Source organism: Mustela lutreola, chromosome 11 (genome assembly GCF_030435805.1).
Source record: "Mustela lutreola isolate mMusLut2 chromosome 11, mMusLut2.pri, whole genome shotgun sequence".
Taxonomy (NCBI): domain Eukaryota; kingdom Metazoa; phylum Chordata; class Mammalia; order Carnivora; family Mustelidae; genus Mustela; species Mustela lutreola.
This window is the reverse complement of record NC_081300.1, coordinates 36739944-36762037: the sequence shown is the minus strand read 5'-3', so window position 1 is coordinate 36762037 and position 22094 is coordinate 36739944. Positions and strand designations below refer to the sequence as shown.

General features: G+C 42.6%; 1 protein-coding gene across 2 annotated transcripts in view; it reads left to right on the top strand.

Annotated features, from left to right (window-relative positions):
• Positions 1-876: 876 nt before the first annotated feature.
• Positions 877-22094, top strand: part of GALNT1 (polypeptide N-acetylgalactosaminyltransferase 1) — a 123787-nt gene continuing 102569 nt past the window's right edge. The window contains exon 1 of one of the 2 annotated variants that reach the window (XM_059140899.1): positions 877-990. The gene's annotated coding sequence lies outside the window, so the exon portion shown is untranslated. The remainder of the gene's footprint in view (positions 991-22094) is intronic. The other variant, XM_059140898.1, reaches the window with a different exon arrangement.

Sequence of the window (22094 nt, the reverse complement as noted above, 5' to 3'; positions counted from 1 at the left end):
CTCTTCCGGCGGTGCCGGTCGGTGGCCTCGCCTCTCACCGCCCACCCTGGTCCTGGACCTCCTGCGTCCCCGTCGCTTGGCGCAGGACTCAGAAGGGCCGCACGGAGGTGCCTCCAGCAGTCCTCCAGCTCCAAGCGCTCTTCGGCCGCTCCCCGGCGGCCGCACCCGCGTCTAGAGCAGCCTGTGCTCGGCCCGGGGTCGATCCAGAACCTCCTCGGCGAGGTGAGGGCACCTTCATTTCCTCCCACCCCATGATCTGCTCGACGTGAAACGGCCCGAGTTTTATTTTACTTGCTGCGGTAGCCTCTTTGTCCGCACCCAGGTTTCGGTGGAGGCCACCAGCCGGAACCGCACGGGTCACGGACGGAGCCTCCCGCCCGGGAACAAGGCCGGCCGCGCGGCCCAGGGCCCCCGCCGCGGCGCCTCGGCTCTGCGCCTCCCCGCAGGTCCGGCAGGCACGGGTGGAGGCGCCGAGACGCCGGAACCACCCCCCGCCCCGGCCCCGAGGGAAGCGCCGTCACCCCGAGGTGGGCTCGCCGCAGGGGCGGGGGACAGCGCATCCGGGTGAGCGCGAGGCGCCCCCGCCTCCCCCGCGCAGCCGCACGGGCCGCCGCCGCTGCCGCCGCGGAGCACGCCAAGCGCTGCGAGCCCTGCGCCCGAGCGGCCTGCGCGGGCGGCCTTGCGGCCCCGGCTCGCCGCGTGAGGCGGCCCCGAGTGAGCAGCAGCGGCGGCGACATGCGGGGTGGCCCGGAGTAGCGCGCCGAGCCCGCGAGGCCCGGCGCGGAGGCGGGGGCGGGCGCGGCGGAGGCGGGGCCCGCGCCGGGCCCGCCCGCCCGCCGGGGGAGCCGCCGGCAGTGGCCGAGGAGGCAGCGCGGCGGACGGCGGCCCGAGAGTAGCGCCCGCGCTGCGGCCCGCGGGACCGCGCCGCGACCGCCCGGGCCGGCCCCGAGGAGCGCCCGCCCCCGCCGCCGCCGCCGCGCGCGGAGCGAGGTGAGTGTCTGCCCGCGCCCGGGCCGTCCCGGAGTCGGGGCCGCTAGCGCGGGGCCGGGGGTGGAGGAGGAGGAGAAGGAGGAGGCCGGGCCGCGTCCGCGACTCCCGTCCTTTGTGGCCGGCGGGGCCGGGGCCGGGGCCGGGGCCGGGGCGCGGGCGCGCTTGGCGCGGGGTCCGAGTCGGGGACTCCAGGGCTGCCGGACACGCGGCGCCTCTGGCTGGTAACTGCGGCGAGCAGCGAGTTTCCGTCCTAGTTTGTCATTGAGTTAGAACCGTTTTTCTTTAGAAGACGGAAGTTTGTTTTATGGACCAGAAATCCAGCTAAATATGGCTTCTGGGTCCGGCCCAGCTTGTGGCACTTGGAGCGGCGGTGCCGGGCTGACCCTCGCCGGGCCGGCGCGACGGGGGAGGGGAGGACACACGGGCCGCCCGGGGCGGGGGCTTTCCGGCGCACTGCCCGCGCAGCGGACCGGGCCCTGGTTTAGCAAAGGTCTGTGGATGGAAGTAGCGGGCTTTAGGTAATGTGGCAGCTCTTCCTGGAAGAATGAATGAATGAAATGTCATTTACTCATACAGTCAACACAATGCCCATTTAAAGATTTGCCAGGAGTCGTGATGATGTGCATTGTCATTGCCTCTCTTACCTTATCACTCTGGCTAAAAGAGGGTCCTCCCTCCTCTAAACTTATGACCTTGGCCTCATTTTCAAAGCCACTGAACTAACCAGCCCTTCAACCAAAAGCGCTTGGCATTTTCTGGCAAGCATGGACAATAGGCAAAGTAGTCTTTGGGATTGTATACTGTTCCTGGAGGGCAGAGAATCTTACTTTAATCACGCCTTTTGCTTCATACATTAATTTGTAATAATTCCTGTCAGGAACCCTGAGAAGGGGTGTGTGTATGGGGGCTGGGGCTCTATTCCTCATTTCACAGGGGAAGAAGTTGAGGCCTTAAGAAGTTGTAACTTTACGGTCACAAGCTAAGCGGCAGAGCTGGGATTCAAACCTAGGCTTTTAATTCGATACTCTTTACATCGTATCTTTGTCTAGACCTGGATTGTCCATTGTGGTAGCTACTAACCACATAAGGCTATTTAAATTAATTAAAGTTAATTTAAAAATCATTTGGGGCGCCTGGGTGGCTCAGTGGGTTAAGTCTCTGCCTTCCGCTCAGGTCATTATCTCAGGGTCCTGGGATCCAGCTCCACTTTGGGCTCCGTGCTCAGCGGGAAGCCTCCCCCCCTCAACCCCCGCCAAGCCTGTCTCTCTGCCTACTTGTGACCTCTCTCTCTGTCAAATAAATAAATAAATAAATAAAATCTTTAAAGAAAAATCATTTGGCTCCTCAGTTGCACTAGCTGCTTGTCAAGTGTTCTGTAGCCAGATGTGGCTGGTGACTGCTATTGAACAGTGCTTATCAGGACCTTACATCCATTTATTTTATTACGAAAATAAGTATTTACTGAGTGCCATCTATGAAGCAGAGTTTTAAGTCTCGTGTGTACTGTGGTGAACAAGAGAAACAGAATGTCCTTGCCTTTTGGAGCTTGCTTTTTAATGACAGTTTGAGTGATGTTTCCATGGTACTTTAGAACCTTACTAATTGAAAGTGCGATCTGTGAACCAGCAGCAGGATCCTTGTCTTCTGGAAGTTTGGAAGAAATGCAGAATCTCAGGTCCCAAACCACATCAACCGAATGAGTGCCTGTTTAAGTGATTTATCAGATCACAGCTGATAGCTTACAGATCTGTTTCAGGTGATTTGTTCAGAACATCAGTGATCCCCAGGTTTAACAAATGTCATGATAGATTGTTTAGTAGGTCTTTTATCTTATTTATTTACTTGAGACAGAGCGTGCTTGTGAGCATGAGTGGGGTGAATGGCAGAGGTAGAAGCAGACTTCCCCCTGAGCAGGGAGCCCAATGTGGGGCTAGATCCCAGGACTCTGGGATCATGACCTGAGCAGAAGACAGATGCTTAACCATCTGAGCCACCCAGACACGGCTTCCCTTCGTAGGGCTTTTAAGAAGCAGGTTCTAAAACTCTTGGGACCACTCACCATTTGTGTAAATACATATCAAATCCCCAGCTCTTCCAATAGGATACAAGCTTCATGAGAGCAGATATTGTGTCTTACTTTTCTAGCCGTGTACCCCAAAGATTTCACGGTGCCTGGTAAGCGTTAGGCACTCAGTAAATGCTTGCTGAGTGTATGAATTGTCTTGCTAGGAAGTCAGAACCCGTTGTTAAACTCCAGCAATTGCAGTCAAGTTAGTTTTCATGGCCCTAGGTAAGAGCATGGGACCGGAGTCAAAAACAAAGCTCTCTGTAGTTTTTCAACTCCAAGCTCCGATTGCCATGGCCTGAGTTTTACTCTTGGCTCACTTGCATGTGCCCTATTTCTCTTTTTTTAAATAATATAATACTATATATTTAAATCTCAATCACCTGTTAATCCTGTATATAGGCATATATCTCTATATACATATGTATGTAAATACATTTTTTAAACCAAATTCCAGACTTATTTGGATTTCACCAGTTTTTCCAGCAATACTCTTTATGTTCCAGAATCCAGTCCAAGGTACCACATTGCGTTTAGTAGTTATGTCTCCTTAGTCTTTGGTCTGTGGCAGTTTGTTGTTTTTTATAACTTTGGTTGTCTTGAGGAGTACTGTCCTGGTTCTCTGATGGGCAGCTTTCTGTAGACCAGATAGGATCATCCAGTTCTGGGAAAAGTCTCCTGTATTCAGGAAAATAAGGCTGTGAAAGGAATAACTCTTTTTGCTCTTGTTTATGTAATATATATACATCTATTATGCTTAGTAACAACATACAACTTAGTATTTCTTTTCAGTAACATATTTCTTGGGATGCAGTTTCTTATTTGTTGAGATTCAGAAGAGTATTATAGCATTGCAGTTGTGATCCACTATTTTAAGATACAATGAGTTTTTATTTTTGTGATGGGTAAGAGCTGGGCTGAGGTGGAGGAACAAGGGAAAAGGAGATTGTCTGAAAGAGACAGTAGATTAGAGAGGGACCAAGGCAAATGGAGTGACAGATAATGGAGGAAGATGAGTGAGCAGCTGCACAGAAGAGAAGCAGGAATGAATACTTACTGTTTGCCCACTTATTCAGTTAATGTTTATTGAATGCTTCTTGTTTGCCAGTCCCAGTACTAGTCAAGATATCCGAAAGTGGAGCAGCATTAAGCCAATAAACATGTAGATAAGTATATAATAATTACCACTTGTGATGAGTACTATAAAGAAAAAGTAAAGGATGTTGGAGAGAGTGTGGGTGGGGGAACTGCTGCTTTTGGTTGGCTGGGTTGGTGAGGAAGGCTTCTTTGAGTAAATGACATTTGAACTCCTCTCTATAACTTTTGGGGACCTTCCATACTTACTCCACACTGTTTGTTCCATAGTTCTCTTATTTCACAGCACGCACACACACACGCCTCGTTCTCCATAGGAACTATGCTTATTTCAGCTTTGTGTCTTTATATATGATTTCTTCCCAAGGTGCCCCTCTTTCTTCTGCTTGTTGAAGTACTACCTCTTGTTCAAGGATTTGCTCGAATCCCGTCTCTTTTATTAAGTTTTCCACTGTTGATTTATGCCTCTGTTTGTCATTCTGCTTAAGTGAATATGGTGTTTGAGGGTAGGAATAATATTTTATGTTTATATCTGTGTGTCTTCACTTAGTCCCGCACAAAGCCAGGATTAATAAAGGGTTGTCAATGGGGCGCCTGGGTGGCTCAGTGGGTTAAGCCGCTGCCTTCAGCTCAGGTCATGATCTCAGGGTCCTGGGATCGAGTCCCGCGTCGGGCTCTCTGCTCAGCGGGGAGCCTGCTTCCCTCTCTCTCTCTCTGCCTGCCTCTCCGTCTACTTGTGATTTCTCTCTGTCAAATAAATAAATAAAATCTTAAAAAAAAAAAATAAAGGGTTGTCAAGTGTTAATATTTGGGTGATAAACCTTAGAGCAGTGAGTGAAGGTCTAGTTTTTGTTTTTGTTTTTTTAATTTAAAGATTTTATTTATTTATTTGTCAGAGAGGGAGAAAGAACACACAACCAGGGGAGCTGCAGGCAGGGGGAGAAGTAGGTTCCCCACTGAGTAGGGAGCCCAATGAGGCACTTGATCCCAGGACCCTGGGATCATTACCTGAGCTGAAGACAGGTGCTTCACCAACTGAGCCACCCTGGCATCCCCAATTTTTTAAAATTAAACTTTTTGTGCCATAATTGTAGATCCACATGCAGTTAAAAAAAATTCAGAAAGATCCTATTTACCCTTTACCAGTTGCTCCCAGTGGTATCATTTTGTAAAACTATAGTACAATATCAGCCCCATGACAGTATCACTGATTGAGTCAAGATACAGAACATTTCCTTTACAAGGTTTCTGCATGTTGTTCTGTAGGCACACCCACTTGCTTCCTATTGCTACCTGCTCCTTAAGCCCTCACAATCACTCATCTGTTCTCCATTTCTGTGATTATGTCATTTCAAAAATGTTTTGTAAATGGAATCATACAGTAAGTACCTTTTGGAATTGGCTTTTTATCACTCAGCATAATTGTCTAGAGTTTCATCCTGGTTGTTGTGTGTATTGATAGTTGATTGTTCTGTCTTGCTGAGTAGTACTTCACAGTATGAATGTACTTTTATGGTTCTTTCAACCATTTATCTTTTGAAGGACAGCTGGTTGTTTCTGGTTTTTGCTGTTCCCGCACCCTTTGTTGAAAAGGCAACATCTTTCCTCTGTTGAATTGGTTGTATCTTTGTAAAAAATCAGTTGGTGTATTTGTGAGTCTATTCCTGGGTTCTCTCTTCTGTTCCATTGATCTGTGTGTCCCTCCACCACTATCACACAGTCTTGGTTATGGTGCTGTATAATAAGTTGTAAGTTGGTGTAGACTGATTTCCTCCCACATCTTTTTCAGAATTGTTTTAACTACTTTTGTTTCTTTGCCTATCCATATAATTTGTAGAGTAATCTTGTCTGTATTTACAAAAAAATCTTGCTGGGATTTTGATAGGGATTGTAGTAGACCTGTTTATCATCTGGGAAGGATTGCCATTTTACTATATTGTGTCTTCCAATCTATAAACATGGTATGTCTTTCCATTTGAATCTTCATAGCATTGTGTTTTATCATATAAGTCTGCTTTATTAAATTTTTGGATTTGTTATGTTAGGTTTACATTTTTATTTCAAACAGTTGAAAATGATACTGTATTTTAAATTTTGGTGCCCTTGGGTTGATAGCTAATATAGAGAAAGATTAACTTTCTAGGGTCGATCTTGGATTCTGCGATCTTGCTGAACCCATTGATTCTAGGAGTTTTTCTGTAGATTCCTTGTGACTTTCTAAATAGATAACTATGTCATGTGTACATAGTGGCAGTTGTATTTCTTTTCAGGTTTTTGATTTCCTCTTGATTTTGATTTCCTCTTCTTGCCTTCTTGCACTGCCTAAAACTTCCAGTACTATGTTGGATAAGGATAGTGAAGAGGACATCTTTGCTTTGTTCCTGCTCTTAGGGGAGAGTATTTAGTTTTTCACTATGTTTTGGGCCATTCTCAGCTTATCTGTAGTGGTACTATTGACTATAAATGCCTGGGACCACTCATTTGGTGAGCCACCACAGACATTTCCCCTTTGGGAGCCAGAGTTGAGGCTGGACTGGCCCTTGTGGTTCTCTTGATTGCAAGACACACCTCAGCAACAGCCACTGGTGAATGGTGGAAAAGATAAGATTTATTACACATAGGTCCTGTGGTACCCCATAAGTCTGGAGCCACCCAGTGAGGTTGCAGATAGAGCATGCAGACCTGGGGTTCTGCTTTTAATGGGGTAGAGGGTAAGGTGTCTAGGGTTTTGCAGGTTCACTCTTGATTGATGAATTTAAAACATAGGAGTGAAAATTAGGGATGGGAAGGGAAAGAAAGCTGCCCATTGGTTAGTTTTGAAGTCGATTAGCACTTACTAAAAAAAGGGCTTCATGGGTGGGGCAGCCTGGCTCTTTATCTAATTGTGTAGTTGGCATTGTGTTTATTCAAGATGCATGTTTTTCAGGTGTGTGCCTGGACAATCAAAAGCTTAATGTCAATCATTTATACTATTGAAAAAGCTAATTATCAGGCACCTACACTACATACTATTAAGTGTAGTGTTAACTGTAGGTTTTTTGGTAGATATGGTATCTAAAGTTGAGGAAGTTGCCCACTATTCCTGTCTTTGAGTTTTTATCATGAGTAGGTGTTGAATTTTTGCCAAGTGCTTTTTGTGCATTAATACAGTATGTGATTTTCCTTCTTAAGCATAAGAATGCAGTGGTTTATTTTGATTGATTTTTGAGTTGAACCAACATTGCATCCCTGGAATAAACCTCACTTGGTCATGGTTTATAATTCTTTTTTTTTTTAATTTTTTAAATATTTTAAAAAAGATTTTTTTTTAAAGATTTTTTCTTTATTTATCTGACAGAGATCACAAGTAGGCAGAGAGGCAGGCAGAGAGAGAGGAGGAAGCAGGCTCCCTGCAGAGTAGAGAGCCCGATGTGGGGCTCGATCCCAGGACCCTGGGATCATGACCTGAGCCGAAGGCAGAGGCTTAACCCACTGAGCCACCCAGGTGCCCCTAAAAAGATTTTTATTTATTTATTTGACAGAGATCACAAGTAGGCAGAGAGGCAGGCAGAAAGAGAGGAAGGGAAGTAGGCTTCCCTGGTGAGCAGAGAGCCCGATGCAGGGCTTGATCCCAGGACCCTGGGATCATGACCTGAGCCGAAGGCAGAGGCTTTAACCCACTGAGCCACCCAGGTGCCCCAAGGTCATGGTGTATAATTCTATATATTGCTGAATTCTTTTTACTAATATTTTGTTAAGGATTTTTTGCATTAAATTCATGAGGGCATTTAGCACTATACATTTCCATTTCCACATTGTTTCACTGAATTTGTCCCACAAATAGTGATACATTATTATTCTTTTTAATTTGGTCCCCCCCCCCTTTTTTTAATTCCTCTTGAGATTTCTTTCACCTGTGGTTATTTAGAAGTGTGTTGTTTAGTTTCCAGGTGTTTGGAGATATATTACTATCTTTCTGTTGATTTCTAGTTTAATGCCATTGTGATTGGAGAACACACTGAATGATGTTGTGATTTCAGTTTTAAATTTGTTGAGGCTCATTTTATGACTCAAAATATGGTCTGCCTTGCTGTATGTTCTGTGGCTATTTGAATAAAGTATGTTTTCTACTATTCTTGAGTGTTGTGTTGTGTTGTTGACTTTTCTATACCCTGGTTGGTTTTCTGGCTAGATAGTCTGTCAGCTTTTGGGAGAAGGGTGTTGAAGACTCTAACTGTATTTGTACATTTTTAGTTTTACATATTTTGCACCTCTCTGGTACATACATATCTAGGGTTGCTTTATTTTCTTGATGGATTGACCCTTTCTATCATTCCATGATGTTCTTCTTTGTCTCCAGTGATTTTCTTTGCTCTGAATGCTATTTTATCTGATAATAATACTACCACTACTTTTATTTTTCTTTGATTGCTTTTCTCTGTTTGGGATATATATCTTTTTCTATCCTTTTACTTTTAGCCCATATGTTTGGTTATATTTGAAGTAAGTTTTTTGTAGACAACATACTGTTTGGTCATGTTTTTTTAAAAAAGTTTTTAAAGATTTTATTTATTAGAGCATGTGCGTGTGCAAACACACATGAGCAGGGGGAGGGGCAGAGGGAAATGGAGAAGCAGACTCCCTACTAAACAGGGAGCCCAACTAGGGACTCCATTCCTGGACCCTGGAATCATGACCTGAGCCGAAGGCAGACTCTTGATTGAGCCATCCAGGTGCCCAGGTCATGTCTTTCAATCCATTCTGCCAATTTCTGTCTTTTCATTGACACTTTAGGCCATTTACATTTAATGTAATTATTTTTCTGTTAGGACTTAAGTCAGCCATTTTTTTTTTTGTTTTTTGTTTGTGCCTTCTGTTTTTTGTTTTTCTGGGCATTTTTTTCCTTGGCTTATTGTGAATTGCTTGAACATTTTTTTGAAAATCTGTTTTGAATAGTTTTTGAGCATATTTTTTTATGTTTTTTTTTAGTTTAAAAAAATTTAAGGGTTTTTGATATTATATCATATACATACACAACTTACTGTGTACTGGTGTCATCATTTTACCTGTTTAAGTGAAGTATAGGAACTTTACTTCCTTTTACATCCCTTTACCCTCCCCAATTTTAATAAAATTGTAAATATTTCTTCTGCATACAATTAGAAGTACATTAGTGTTATAGATTTTGCTTCTACAAACATAAATGAGAAAACTCAAAGGGAGGAGGAAAGTCTGTTTACTTTTATTTTTGCTTACTGGGTTTTCTCTTAATTTCTTAAGATTCATTATTTTGTCATTTCATTTTAAAAAGTTTGGCCATTCTTTAGGGTAAGTCTGCCAGTGACAAATTCTTAGTTTTTCTTCATTTGAGAATGTCTTGATTTCTTCTTCATTCCTGAATACTTTCTCTGGCCATAGCATTCTGTCTTGTTTTTTCTTTCAGCACTTGAAAAATATGTTGCCATATCTTTTGGCCTCTGTCGTTTCTGATGCGAAATTTATTGTCATTCACTTATCCCTCTGTGGTTAGGGGGTCACTGTTGTCAGGATTTTTTTTTTTTAAAGATTTTATTTATTTATTTGACAGAGAGAGATGACAAGTAGATGCCTAGCAGAGAGCCCGATGCAGGACTTGACCCCAGGACCCTGAGATCATGACCTGAGCTGAAGGCAGCGGCTTAACCCACTGAGCCACCCAGGAGCCCAGGATTTTTTTTTTAACTTTAGTTTTCAGAAGTTTAATTATGATTCATCTTGGTGTGGATCTCTTTCAGTTTATCCTTTTTGGGATTCACTCAATTTCCTGAATCTGTAGGTTTATGTCTTTTTCCAGATGTTGGAAAATTTCCACCATTATTTGAGTACATTTTCAGCCCAGACCTCTCTCTTTCTCCTCTCTTTTCAAGACTGATGACTTGAATGGTAAATTTTTATTATGGTCCCACAGGTCTGTTTATTTTTCTTTATTTTCTCTGGTCAGATTAATTTCTGTTTTTCAATCTTCTAGTTTAATTTCTCTGTTCCTTCCATTCTGCTTTTGAGCCCATCCCCTTATCTTCTGTTTCTTTTCTAAGGTTATTTATTTTTAATTTGTTTCAAACATATTTGAAATTGTCAAAGCATTTCTGCCATAGCTGCGTTACAATCATTAGCAGATATTTCTGACAAATCTGTGATTATGGTTTTGGTGTCCACGATTGTCTTTTTCATTGAATTTGAGTTTATCCTGTTTTGGTGTGATGGGTGGTGTTTTTTTTTTGTTGTTGTTGTTTTTTTGTTATTGTTTTAATTAAAACCTGGAAATTTTCATAGTCCATGAAATTTTGGATCTTAGTTAAACCTCTGTTTTAGCTGGCTTTTTTGGGACACCACTCCAGTAGGGGAAAGAGACAGACAATATGTGGTACTCCACTGTTACTGCTTAGAAGAATTAGGTTTGCAGGCTCCCCACTTGGCCTTTCTTCACCCAGAAGTGGAGTGTTTTGTTTGCCAGGTGAGGATAGAGATCCAGGGTTTCTGGGGTGATAGTGTGGAAAGGTGCCTTGATTCCAGCTGACATGGGTGAAAGGCTGGGCTCCCTATTCGGCCATCACAGCATCACCCTAATGTTACAGCTTGGTGAGAATACGGAAGGCTAAGCTTACCCACCTGGCCTAGGTGGGATTAAGGTTTTTCCTGTGGTGTTTGTCTGAAGTAGAATGGTTTTGTTTTTTTTTCTGTAAGAGTTTCCTGTCTTGCTAGGATGTTCCATTTCTAGTCCTTTGGTTAGAAGGAACAGGCTTTTGTTGGGGCTTTTTTTGTCTGCGCCTTTTGGCATTTCCAGGTTGCCAGCTTATTTGGGTCCAAGTCTGGGATATATAAGGCAAAAATAAAACCCAGAAAACTCACCATTGTGTTGTTCCTCAGGTCCTGAGGTCCCTAGCCAGCCTACCTTCTTCTCTGCACACTTAATAGTCTTATGTTTGTTTTATATGTAATATTCAGAATTTTTAATCATACTTAATGGGAGGAATAGGGAAAAGTACATCTACTTCATCATCCCAGAAGCAAACAGCCCTAAAGGATCAGTTTTTAACATTTTCCCTTGGTCGTGGGCTGATTCTTTTCCAACATGTAAAAAATGATTTATATGTTAAGTGAAATAAAAAACTTCTGATATGTAACTACCAAACTTTTTAAATCATTAGATTTTGTAGATTTAAAATTTCTGTTAGATTGCTGTGAGTTTATAAATGCTTTCTTTTAATCTCTGCACATCCCTTTTCATGGAGTAGGCACAAGCGATTTGTTCTCCAGGGACTACACTTAGATTAGCACTGCCTTGGGTATACTACTTGATTCTTTCTGAAGTTATAAATCAGTGATTAGCAGTTCAGCTTAGGTCTGCTCTACTGTTTTCCTTGTATTTTTGTAGGTATGTTCTCAGTGTGAAACCTTTTTAGTCCTTAAGGAGAAGGAATGCTTGGGATTGTTCAGGGTAGTTATAGTAATGGTATTGAGTGTTGAGAGTGCATCTCTGGTTTTATGGAACCCATTTCTCCTTTAATTTTTAGAATTCTTCAAATTTGTTATGAAATAAGTTCTTATAAATGCCTGTAAGAATCTTTTGCAGTCGTTGCAATTTATGACTTCTGAGGTTACACAGAGAACATATGATTGTTTTCGGTTCTGTAAAGATGTCTAAGTATAGGCTTCAGTATGTTTTTGTTGTTGTTGACAACCTCAGCTGCAGGACAGACACTAATGGGTATGAGGCGAAGCCTTCTGGGGAGCCATGAGGTGATTTAAAGACCATTCCTCAGGGTAGGATGATTTTCAGTATATTTTTGTGTCTTTGGTAGTTATGACTTCCTTCTCATTAAAAAAGTTTATTTGAAATATCAGTTCAGTTATTAAAAGGAGAATTTATATTCCATTGGGAGACCCACATGTTCAGTTACTGAATTGCTCTTTGAAAACTACACATTGCGTTTTATAATTTATTGTTTTCCTAAGTTAAAATTTCTGGCAATGTTGTAACTCTCATTTTTCTATGCCTAGGAATAATTGTGTTGTTAGTACAAAGTTTACTGTTATCCCCAAGTTCCTGTGCATTGCAGGGATTTCAGGAGGTCAGAGGGCAGCACTGTAGTGGTGAGGGCTGGCTGCTTCATTCAGAGAGTGAAGTCCATCTATATTCTCAAGATTATAAAACTTAATGTTTATTTTTATTATTTTTTAAAGTATTTATTTATTTATTTGAGAGAGAATGAGTGCTAGGAGGGGCAGAAGGGGAGGGAGACAGACAAGGAGACTCTACTGAGCACAGCTCAGTGCCCTTGAGATCATGACCTGAGCCAAAACCAAGAGTCAGATGCTTAACCGACTGAGCCACCCAGGTGCTTCACAGAACTTAATTATTTTAGGTGTTTTTGTGCAAAGAGAGCACTATCTATTATAATTAAACTGTGTAGGGATAATAGTCATGAGGGTTTCAACTTTTACTCAAATTAGAGACATAAGAGAACTAAAACACCTTTGCCACTGCCCATGGAAAATGGGGTTGGGATGGTCTTTGATCTGAAACTTGGGAGGAGATTGAGAAAGTAGAGGGAAGAAGAGGATAGCTAATTGTAGACTAACAGTCTTTGAACAGGGCTGGAAATCCTTTGATGAGCAACCTCTGGGGAATTTTAGTGCATGAACTATAAGGATGCCCCTGGAGAGAAAGGAGCTTTGTGATGGAAGCTTTTGACTGGAAATGCCCTTGAGGAGGGAGGGTGTAATACTGGTAACTTAAGCTGGTGCTTATCAACTGGTGGTGTGTGCTCTTGCCTCAGAAGGGAAAGTTTGAAGAACATTAGGGGAAGAGTGATTTGGATTAGAAAGACTGGGATGTAGGCTATTGCTAATTGGACATGGGGCACTGAAACACAATGTGTATAGCACTGACCTGTGCCAAGTGCTATTCTAAGGCTTCTGCTTATATTAGTCTCTTAATTCTTTGTAACAGTCCTTGGAGGTAAATACTTTTATCATTATCCCCATTGTACAGATGAAGTAACTGTAGCACAGAGATTAAAGTGGCGTATCTGGGCTCTGCATCTGTCTTGGTTCCTGTATGTTTAGCATGGCAGTCTGGGTCCAGAGCTTTTGGTCATAACCACCAGACTACTGCCTTGTTAGAATAGGGTGGACAAGATTGATAGGGATTTTGAATACCAAGCAGAAGAGTGTGGATATTATTTGAAAGGCAGCTATTGAAGGATTTTGATGGGAGTATTGGTCGACATCAGAATTAAGCTTTAATGTACACATTTTAAAAGATTAGAGGTAGGAAATGAGGTTAATGCAATAGGTCAGTTGTGTAGGTTAAGAAAATATAGGTGCGTTTTTAGAGGTGGGAACACTTGTTGTCAGTGTGTTAAGGAAAGAGAGGTCAGTCACTCCACCTGTAAGAGGATGCCACCATTACCAGCAACAGAAAAATAAACAGTTTGTTTGAGGATGGTTAATGAGTGTGTCTTGAAGCATGTCCAGTTGCAGGTATCAGAAAGGGACTACAGAAAGGTGGAGTTACCCTGCAAGCATCATAGTTGCAGGACTTGATCTTGGGAGAAGTAATGTCTGGAGGCACAGATGAGCATGGTCAGCTTTGGGGTGGTGAAAACAGTGGTAGAGAGGACTAAGAAATGAACCTGAGGGAATGCTTACAGTTAGGACTCTAGAGGAGGAAAGAGTCTTTAACATTCTCATTGAGCAAATATTTATTGAGCTCTACATGCTAGATAACTGTGAATACAAAATGACTAAAACAGACATGGTTTTGTACTGGCCATACACTCCAATCCGGTGGACAGAAATAGAAACAAGTAAATAGAGGAAATGACATTTTATTTTACTATATTTTATTTTATTGGGAAATTACATTTAGCTGAGACCCGGAGTTCAAAATATTTTTAATACAGAGAGTGGTAGCAAGGTTAAAAAGAATAGTGTGTGGAGAGACCTTGTAGCAGAAGAGAACTCATTCTGTTTAATGAACTGTGAGATCAATGTGGATGAAGGGCCATTGGTGCAAGGGAAAGAGGTTGAGCTGAAGAGAGAAAAATGGGCATGAGACAGATGTTGGGGAGAGATAATGCAGGACTGTAGTCTCAGTGCTCTTGAAAGGTTTTGAGCAGGAGAGAGCACGGTTTTGAATTTTAATCAGATCCCTGTTGCTGCAATGTGGAGAATGGATTTGGTCAAGAGGATAAGATGACTAAAAGAGAGACATGGAAACCAGTTGGGAGAATTCAGGGGGCTGGGCTAAAATGGTGACAGTGGATCTGAGGCCTAGGGCAGCACTAGGGTTTCTTTGAGCAAGCTGCTCTGGCTCTCCCGGGCCTATCTCTTGGTGCCTCCCTTCCCCCCACCCCACTCCTCCCTTTATCATATCATGTATCAGGTTGACACTGTCAGTTTTTCTGGGTCTCTTCTGGACTGAATTCCTTGGGCAGGGTTAGGGAGCTTGTTTTACTGGTCTGTTAAGTACCAGTCCCCACCACTGAGAAGTGATCAATAAGTGTTGAGAAATTCAGTGTGCTTATTTTCAAAGGTGTAAGACTATGGTAAGGTTTCAGAGTGCGTCTTTCTTCTGTTGTTTTTCTTCCAGGGAGAAACTCTGAGATCTGGGTTGGCTGGTGGCAGCATTACAGGGAAACTGTGTGCTGACTGGGGCCTGTGTGTCATTCAGAGGTGTTTCTAGGTCTCTAACTGCAGGAAGGTGTGTGTGATTTCCATAGCGGGAGAATTGGAAGTGGGAAAAGTCCAGAAAGCCAAGGGAGACCTTATGAAGAATGGTAGGTACTGATACTAGTTCTGCTGAGCAGGCAGGAATGTGAAAGATTTCTTCCTCTTTCTTGTTGTCTCTGCTCGCTACAGTTTTAACAGAGGTAGGAACAGAAATCACATCATTTGTGCTAAGTGGGAACAGTGAGTGTGAACCATTCCTTGAAGGAAGTATTGTGAGGAGAAAAGGGGAGAGTGCAGTTTGAATTGGGGTAGTTGAGGGACATGTTTTTTAGGACAGGAATGAGCAGAGCCTGTTCTTGGTAAGGTGGGGGGGAGTGGCTGATGAGGCAGGGAAGTAGGATGCATGAGAGTCCGTTGGCCTGGGGCAGGGGAAGGGTAGTGTGGTGCATGGGAGAGGATAAATGCCCATTGAAAGAGGGGGTCCTAGGATTTTGCCATTTGGGTGTGATCATTTAGTGGTGGCAGAGGATCCTAGTTTACCAGAGAAGCCAGGAATCCTGATTTGTCAAGCAAAGTGTCCCAATTTGTAAATGTTGACAAGTCAGTTTTTAAGAATATTTTTTTTGTGGAGAGGGGAGAGACAAAATGCTCTTCTCTGGGCACAGTTCACTTGAAAGTTACCGCAGGAAAACGGGCTAGTGAAGTCGGTTGGCGAGTGTGAAGGAGGAGGGGGGAATTATGCAACAAGGCTTCCAAGGCTGTGGAACGGGGTGCAGGTAAGTGTACAAGTGAGGAACATGATCCTTGGAAAGCAGGAAGCACTCTGAGAGAGGAGCGAAGGGAATGTGAGGTGAAAGTGAGGTCAGGGGACTTTGGTCCCAGGGGGTGAGCTGGTAGAGTCAGTGGCCAGGACTACAGTGAGCCGTCTCCAGGGGTCCATACAGGAAGGGAGCGGTGAGGGCAGTGCAGGGGAGAAATTTTCAGATAGCGTGAGGGCCTGGCTACTTAGCATGGCTGTGCAGTTGATTCAGCCAGCCTTGTTTCAGAACTTTGTGATGTTAACGTCCTGCGTATTGAAGCAGGAAAAGTGGATGGTGGGACTTGTCTAGGGTGAGGGATTGAAAGGCTGAAGATGTCCAAAAGGTGACAGATTTTGTGTGTGTGTCAAAAAGGGCATAATCACAAAAGTTACATGACTTCTAGATTGGTAGCTAACTAAGCACGTGAAACTAGAAACCTGGTTAGATGGGATAGGACAGGACTTGGAAGCAGTTGGGGGAGAGCCAGTTTAGCAGGGTAGGGGAGGTCTAAGCAGCAGCTGGTCAGGAGATGGCGGTTGAGTGATGGTTTGCATCTGGCTTTGGTTTTGGCTGAAGTGTCAGTTTACAGTGTTGATAAGCAGCTTGGTGTTGGGCCCTGAGACAGAACATAGAGCACCAGGATGGAGGCTGCTGAGGACAAAGTGGTTGAAGTTGCCTTGATCGCTGGAACAACAGGATTGAGGGAGGTAGGGAGATGGAGAGGAAGATGGTGGATTCAGTGCCAACATCAGCTCACTGAGGAAGTTGGATGGTCCCTTGAAGATCAGTCTCCTAATATAAGGGTACATCTTTTTTGGGGGGCAGAGGTGCTAAATTATGTAGCAAATTTGACTAATCTGCAATTTAGATTTAGCTATCGCAATATGCTGCTGTGTAATATATGAAATACCCTATGTGAAATACCCTTCTGTATAACAAAAAGTAATATATACTTTTTGTATTTTATTTAAAATATAATAAATATTTTATTATTTATAAAATAATATATAAAAAGATTTGGACTGAGCTGTTTTGATTAGGGCTGGCAAGGTGGCGCCTCCCAGGGATTCATTTTACTTAACACCCACAGGTGTGCTCGATTGCTGGTCCTGACCTGTTCTGTTCTCATTTACCAGCAACTCCCAGACTTGTGAGAAGTGGGATTGACTAACATGGTCATGCCATCACTTGGGAACCTTAAAGTGCTTGCAGTATCACTTTCTGAGTGGTCAGGGGCTTGAAAAAGGTCTTCAAATTTCTCTCAAACTTTCAGCAGTGCAAGACTACCAGTTTGTTTAATAACCCGCCCTTAAATCAGTGATAACAAGCTGCTGCCTGTATACTCGCCACCATCCAAACAAAAACTAAATTTAAAAAATAATAATAGGGACGCCTGGGTGGCTCAGTTGGTTAAGTAGCTGCCTTCGGCTCAGGTCATGATCCCAGCGTCCTGAGATTGAGTCCCACATCGGGCTCCTTGCTCGTCAGGGAGCCTGCTTCTTCCTCTGCCTCTGCCTGCCATTCTGTCTGCCTGTGCTCGCTCTCTCTCTCTCTCTGATAAATAAATAAAATCTTAAAAAAAAAAAATAATAATAATGATGAGTTTACGGATGCTTTCTTATCCTCTAATGTCCATATATTTCTGTATAAAAATACTACTGAGAAACTAAGAAGAATGTAAAAATTTTCTTTGCATTATTAAATCTAACTGAACTTTTTTGTAATAGAAAAACAGTAATATGTTCGTGTGGTAAAATATCCTGACCATACCAAAAGGTATACAGTGGTATTCTTCCATCTTGGGGGTTTTTGTGGGTTTTTTTTGTTTGTTTGTTTGTTTTTATTTGAACATTATAAATGGAAGACACCTATATTTCTGGGCCAGATGAGAGTTGACTCAAAATTTTTTTTGTGAATTAGAATATTACGAAGGGATATGATAATTAAGACAGAGGGGAAATAAACCCACCAATTGGATGTGATTTGCTAGTGGCATTTAAAAAAATAGTTAAATTTGGGATGCATTTTGAGAAATGGTAGATAGTAGGGAATGTGTACTTTAGAGAGAGAAGATGTTATAGAGACTAGAGAAATGGGGGGGATTTGAAGAAAACTTAGGACACTGAGTGCTGGATGTAGAGGTTAGGGTAGATTATGTCAGAGCGGAGAGAAGTACAAAGTCACTTAACATGAGTTTATCTGAGTCCTGAACTGGGCTAAACTCCTTTTCTTCAGTGATGCAACATGGAAGCTAAAAACAGTAGCTTGATTCAGATTGGGGGGAACGTGGAAATAGGTAGTTAAATCAAAGCAGACTGAGATTTAGTGATTTAGACTTGGATAGTAAAAACAGAATTTTTGGAAAATGTTGACTTTAAACCTGAACCAGACCCGTTGGATAACTTTTATACTGTTCTGTTACTTCTGAATAGTTTCTGCTCTTACTTGCTATTGAGCTGTAACAGAGTTTACCTTCCATAGGCCAAAGTGTGCCGACCTAGGGAAAAGAATTTCCACCAGAGAGAGTGAGAGGGGGAAGGCCTCCCCCTTTGTGTTCTTATATAGATGTCACCAGTGAACCTGAGGTTATGCTTTTTATCATGTAAGTCTTTGAAAGAGGTCTCATAAAACTCCTTGCCCTGTCATTTCACTAGGCAGGAAGTGTCACTGGGCAAGTAGTTGGGCTCCCTCCTTCCCATGTAACTGAACCTCTCCAACGATGGTTGAGACCAGATCTCTGGGGCAGTCCTTCCTATCCCTGCACTGGAAAAACTGCCCCATTGCTTCACAACTTAGCCTTCTGGCCTCCCCCATACTTTCAGAAACACTTTTCTAAGACTTCCTTTTTTATCCTTACAGAGTCCCAGTTCTACTCTTCTTGAGTCTCAGCACAGTACCTTTGTGCTGTATTCCAATAACTGATCTTAGTTGGCCTCTCAGTTGGGTTCTTTAGCTGCAAGCAGTAGAATTCAGCTCTACCTTACTTAAGCAAGAGGTAAACTATTGGAAAGGAATTAGAAACTGAACTGACAGGACTACTAGAGAACCCAGGTTGGGGGACTGGGAAACAAAATTACAGGAATGATCTCCCCTGGGATGTCACCACTGGGATGATGAACTCCATTGTTTCTTTCATCTTTGCAAGTAACTTGCTCAAGATTTCAGACCCATGGGTGCATGGGTGGCTCAGTGGTTTAAGTCTCTGCCTTCGGCTCAGGTCATGATCTCAGGGTCCTGGGGTCAAGTCCCGCATCGGGCTCTCTGCTCAGCGAGGAGCCTGCTTCCTCCTCTCTCTCTCTGCCTGCCTCTCTGCCTACTTGTGATCTCTCTCTCTCTGTCAAATTAAAAAAACAAAAACAAAACAAAATAAAACAAAAAAACTCTTAAAAAAAAAAAAAGATTTCAGACCCCTGGAGAGCACATCTGATTGGCTGAGCCTAGGTCTTTCTCAGTGGTGAAGGGAGAGATTTAGTTGTAGGAACTGCCTGGAGTCCTCGCGGTCTCCATAGTGGAAGGTTAGATGGATGGGTTTGCATGTCAGCAAGATTGTACAAGACCAGGGAGATGTAATTCCTCAAAAGGAAATTAGGAAGGGGAAGCAGATGGATGCTGGACATCTAAAAAGAAATCTCTTCTACAGGCCCATTTTGGTATTTGAAAAAAAAAATTATTTTTTTTTCATGTCATAGTACTTTACTTGTATGAGACAAATAATAGCAGGAATATATTTATTACTATGCTAGATACGATTTATACTCTGCCTAATCCCAGCCCTTTACATACTGCTCTTTTAATAGTCACGATAATCTTGTGGTATGGGTAATCACTTGTGTGAACTTGATACAGGTGTCAGAACCAGCTGCAAACCCAGGTAGTCTGGTGCTGCATTGCCTCTATGCTAATTAAAAAATTACCATGAATTAGTTAATACTTTTTTTTAAAAGATTTTATTCATTTGAGAGAGAGAATAAATGAGATAGGAGAGGCAGAGGGAGAGAGAGAAGTGGGCTCCCTCTTCAACAGGGAGCCTGATGTGGGGCTATATCTCAGGACCCTGAGATCATGACCTGAGTCTAAGGCAGATGCTTAACCCACTGAGCCACTCGGGAGCCCCAAATTAGTTAATACTTTTAATTGGATTTGGATTTTATTTATTCTAGCGTACCTGTACATACTTTTAAACAGTTTGAAAACATGTTTCTCTGTTTAATGTACACGAGCTTGTTATATAATTTACTCAAAGAGTTAGGCAGTTCTTCAACTTCCCCAGGCTCTTTGGGCTGTAGATCAGGAATCATGGGTAGTTCTTTCCCAACCATGTCTCCTGTTCTTCCCTCCTGTGTGGCAATCAATTTTGGACCCAAAATAATCTAAGACAATCATGGAAATCCTATTCCTTTGCTAGGGATTGATTAAGAAATAGGGATGTTGCCATTTCAGGCTGAAGAAAGTCTGCAGAAGCTTCTAAGAAAGACTTTTTACCTTGACTTTTGCATGGGAAGAGGCCACCTCTCTGTGTAGACATTGCCATATGTGGAAATGAGCTCTGAGCTGCTGCTAGAGCAATCTTATTATCAAACCTAACGAGGAAACTAGCTCAAGAAGATGGCAGAACTGAGAGAACTGTAGAGGGTTGGAGCTAAAGCTGCTTGGTTAAGCCCACCCTGAATTTCATCCTACCCATGGCCTACCAGTTACATCTTTACATTTAAGCAGTTTGAGGTGTGATTACTGTTCACTTAACAGCAAATGGTGTCCCAACTGATGTAATGCAGAATTGCATAGGAAGAGATAACTAGATCTTTTCTGCTTAATGTTCATAGTAAAATAATCAAGATACTGTTAAATAGGTTAGTACTCTAATCTGGCAAGGTAGGAACTGCACGAGTCAGAGTCTAAAAGGACCTGGGTTTTAGTTTCTCCTTTGCCATTAACTACCTATGTCACCGGATTTAAATTTCCTTATCAAAAATAACAAGGAGATTGCCCTGGAGATGCTGTATTGTATTTTTCATCTCATATATTCTTCAATTTTGGAACCCATGAAAAATATCTAGCTAAACTTAATTAGGAATTAAGAAGATGTTTTCTGAAAAGCAGTGAGCCATCTCAGATTTGTACTATAATCTAGCAGACACTCAATTTGTACAACTTGTCTGTAAGTAGCACTGGCAAAATCTTTTAACAGTGTTATTAAAGCTTTTTTTTTTTTTTAAATCCTGAGGGCTTACGATTAGCAGTACTAGGGCACCTCGGTGGCTCATCGTTACGCATCTGCCTTCAGCTCGGGTCATGATCCCAGGGTTCTGGGATCCAACCATGCATCAGGCTTCCTGCTCAGCGGGAAGCCTGCTTCTCCCTCTCCCACTCCCCCTGCTTGTGTTCCCCCTCACTGTATCTCTCTCTGTCAAATAAATAAATAAAATCTTTTTTAAAAAATCGGCAGTACTTTTTTTTTCTTTTGATTTAAGATTCTTCCCAATGTTGAGACAGAGAATCTCTCTCTGTCTCTGTGTGTAACCTTTTATTGTGGCTTATATGTGAAGTAGAATGGTATAATGAACTTCCCATATATTCATCTTCTCATCTTGGGAATTATCAGCATTTTGACAGTCTTGAAACCAGTAGCTTATAAATGCTTACATTTCACTCTTCTAGACAGAGACTTTTTCCCAAGTAAACTTTGGAGCTAAGTTAGGTCTCCCTTGCTTTTAGGGTTTCAGTTGCCTGCATATGTTTATTTAAAATTGTTCTTTTCGGCATCAAAAGAAGTTACAACACTGTGAAAACTATAACTATATATTAGCAATTATGGGCAAACAATTGTATTTAGGCATTCATATTTGTACATGTCAAGGTAGGATGAGTTATGCAGTACTAACAACGTACACCCCCCAAATCTGGGTCTTACAACAATGCTGATGGTTGTCTTGGCCCTCTGCTCAGCCTCTCCCTCCTCAGGGACCCCTGCTAAGGGAGCAGTTACTGCGCTGTATGTTGGCAACATTGTCACAGAAGGATAGACAGCAGGGTAAATAGAGAGCAGCACTGTCTCTTTAAGCTTCTTTGTGGAATTAAGGCCTGTCGTTTCTAGTCACAGGTCAAAGAAAGTCACATGGCTAAACATATTACAAGGGGATGGAAGAATGCAAAACTGCCATGTGTCTGAAGAGAACCAGAAAAATTTGGTGGCTAGAACTAATGACTATCACAGCATTGTGATAAATACAACATCTCATCTGCCTTTGAACTTTATGTGTTAACAGCTCAGGCTTCAAGACCCATTTACCTTTTAAGACCAAGTATTGGCAGTGTTACTAAAATTAAGCTTAGTGTTTTCTTAACTCTTGCTTATTTTATTTATTTATTTGTTTATTTAAGAAAGAGAAATACATGTGCATGCAGTGTTGGGAGGGGAAGGGTGGGGGGAGAGGGAGAGGGACAGGGAA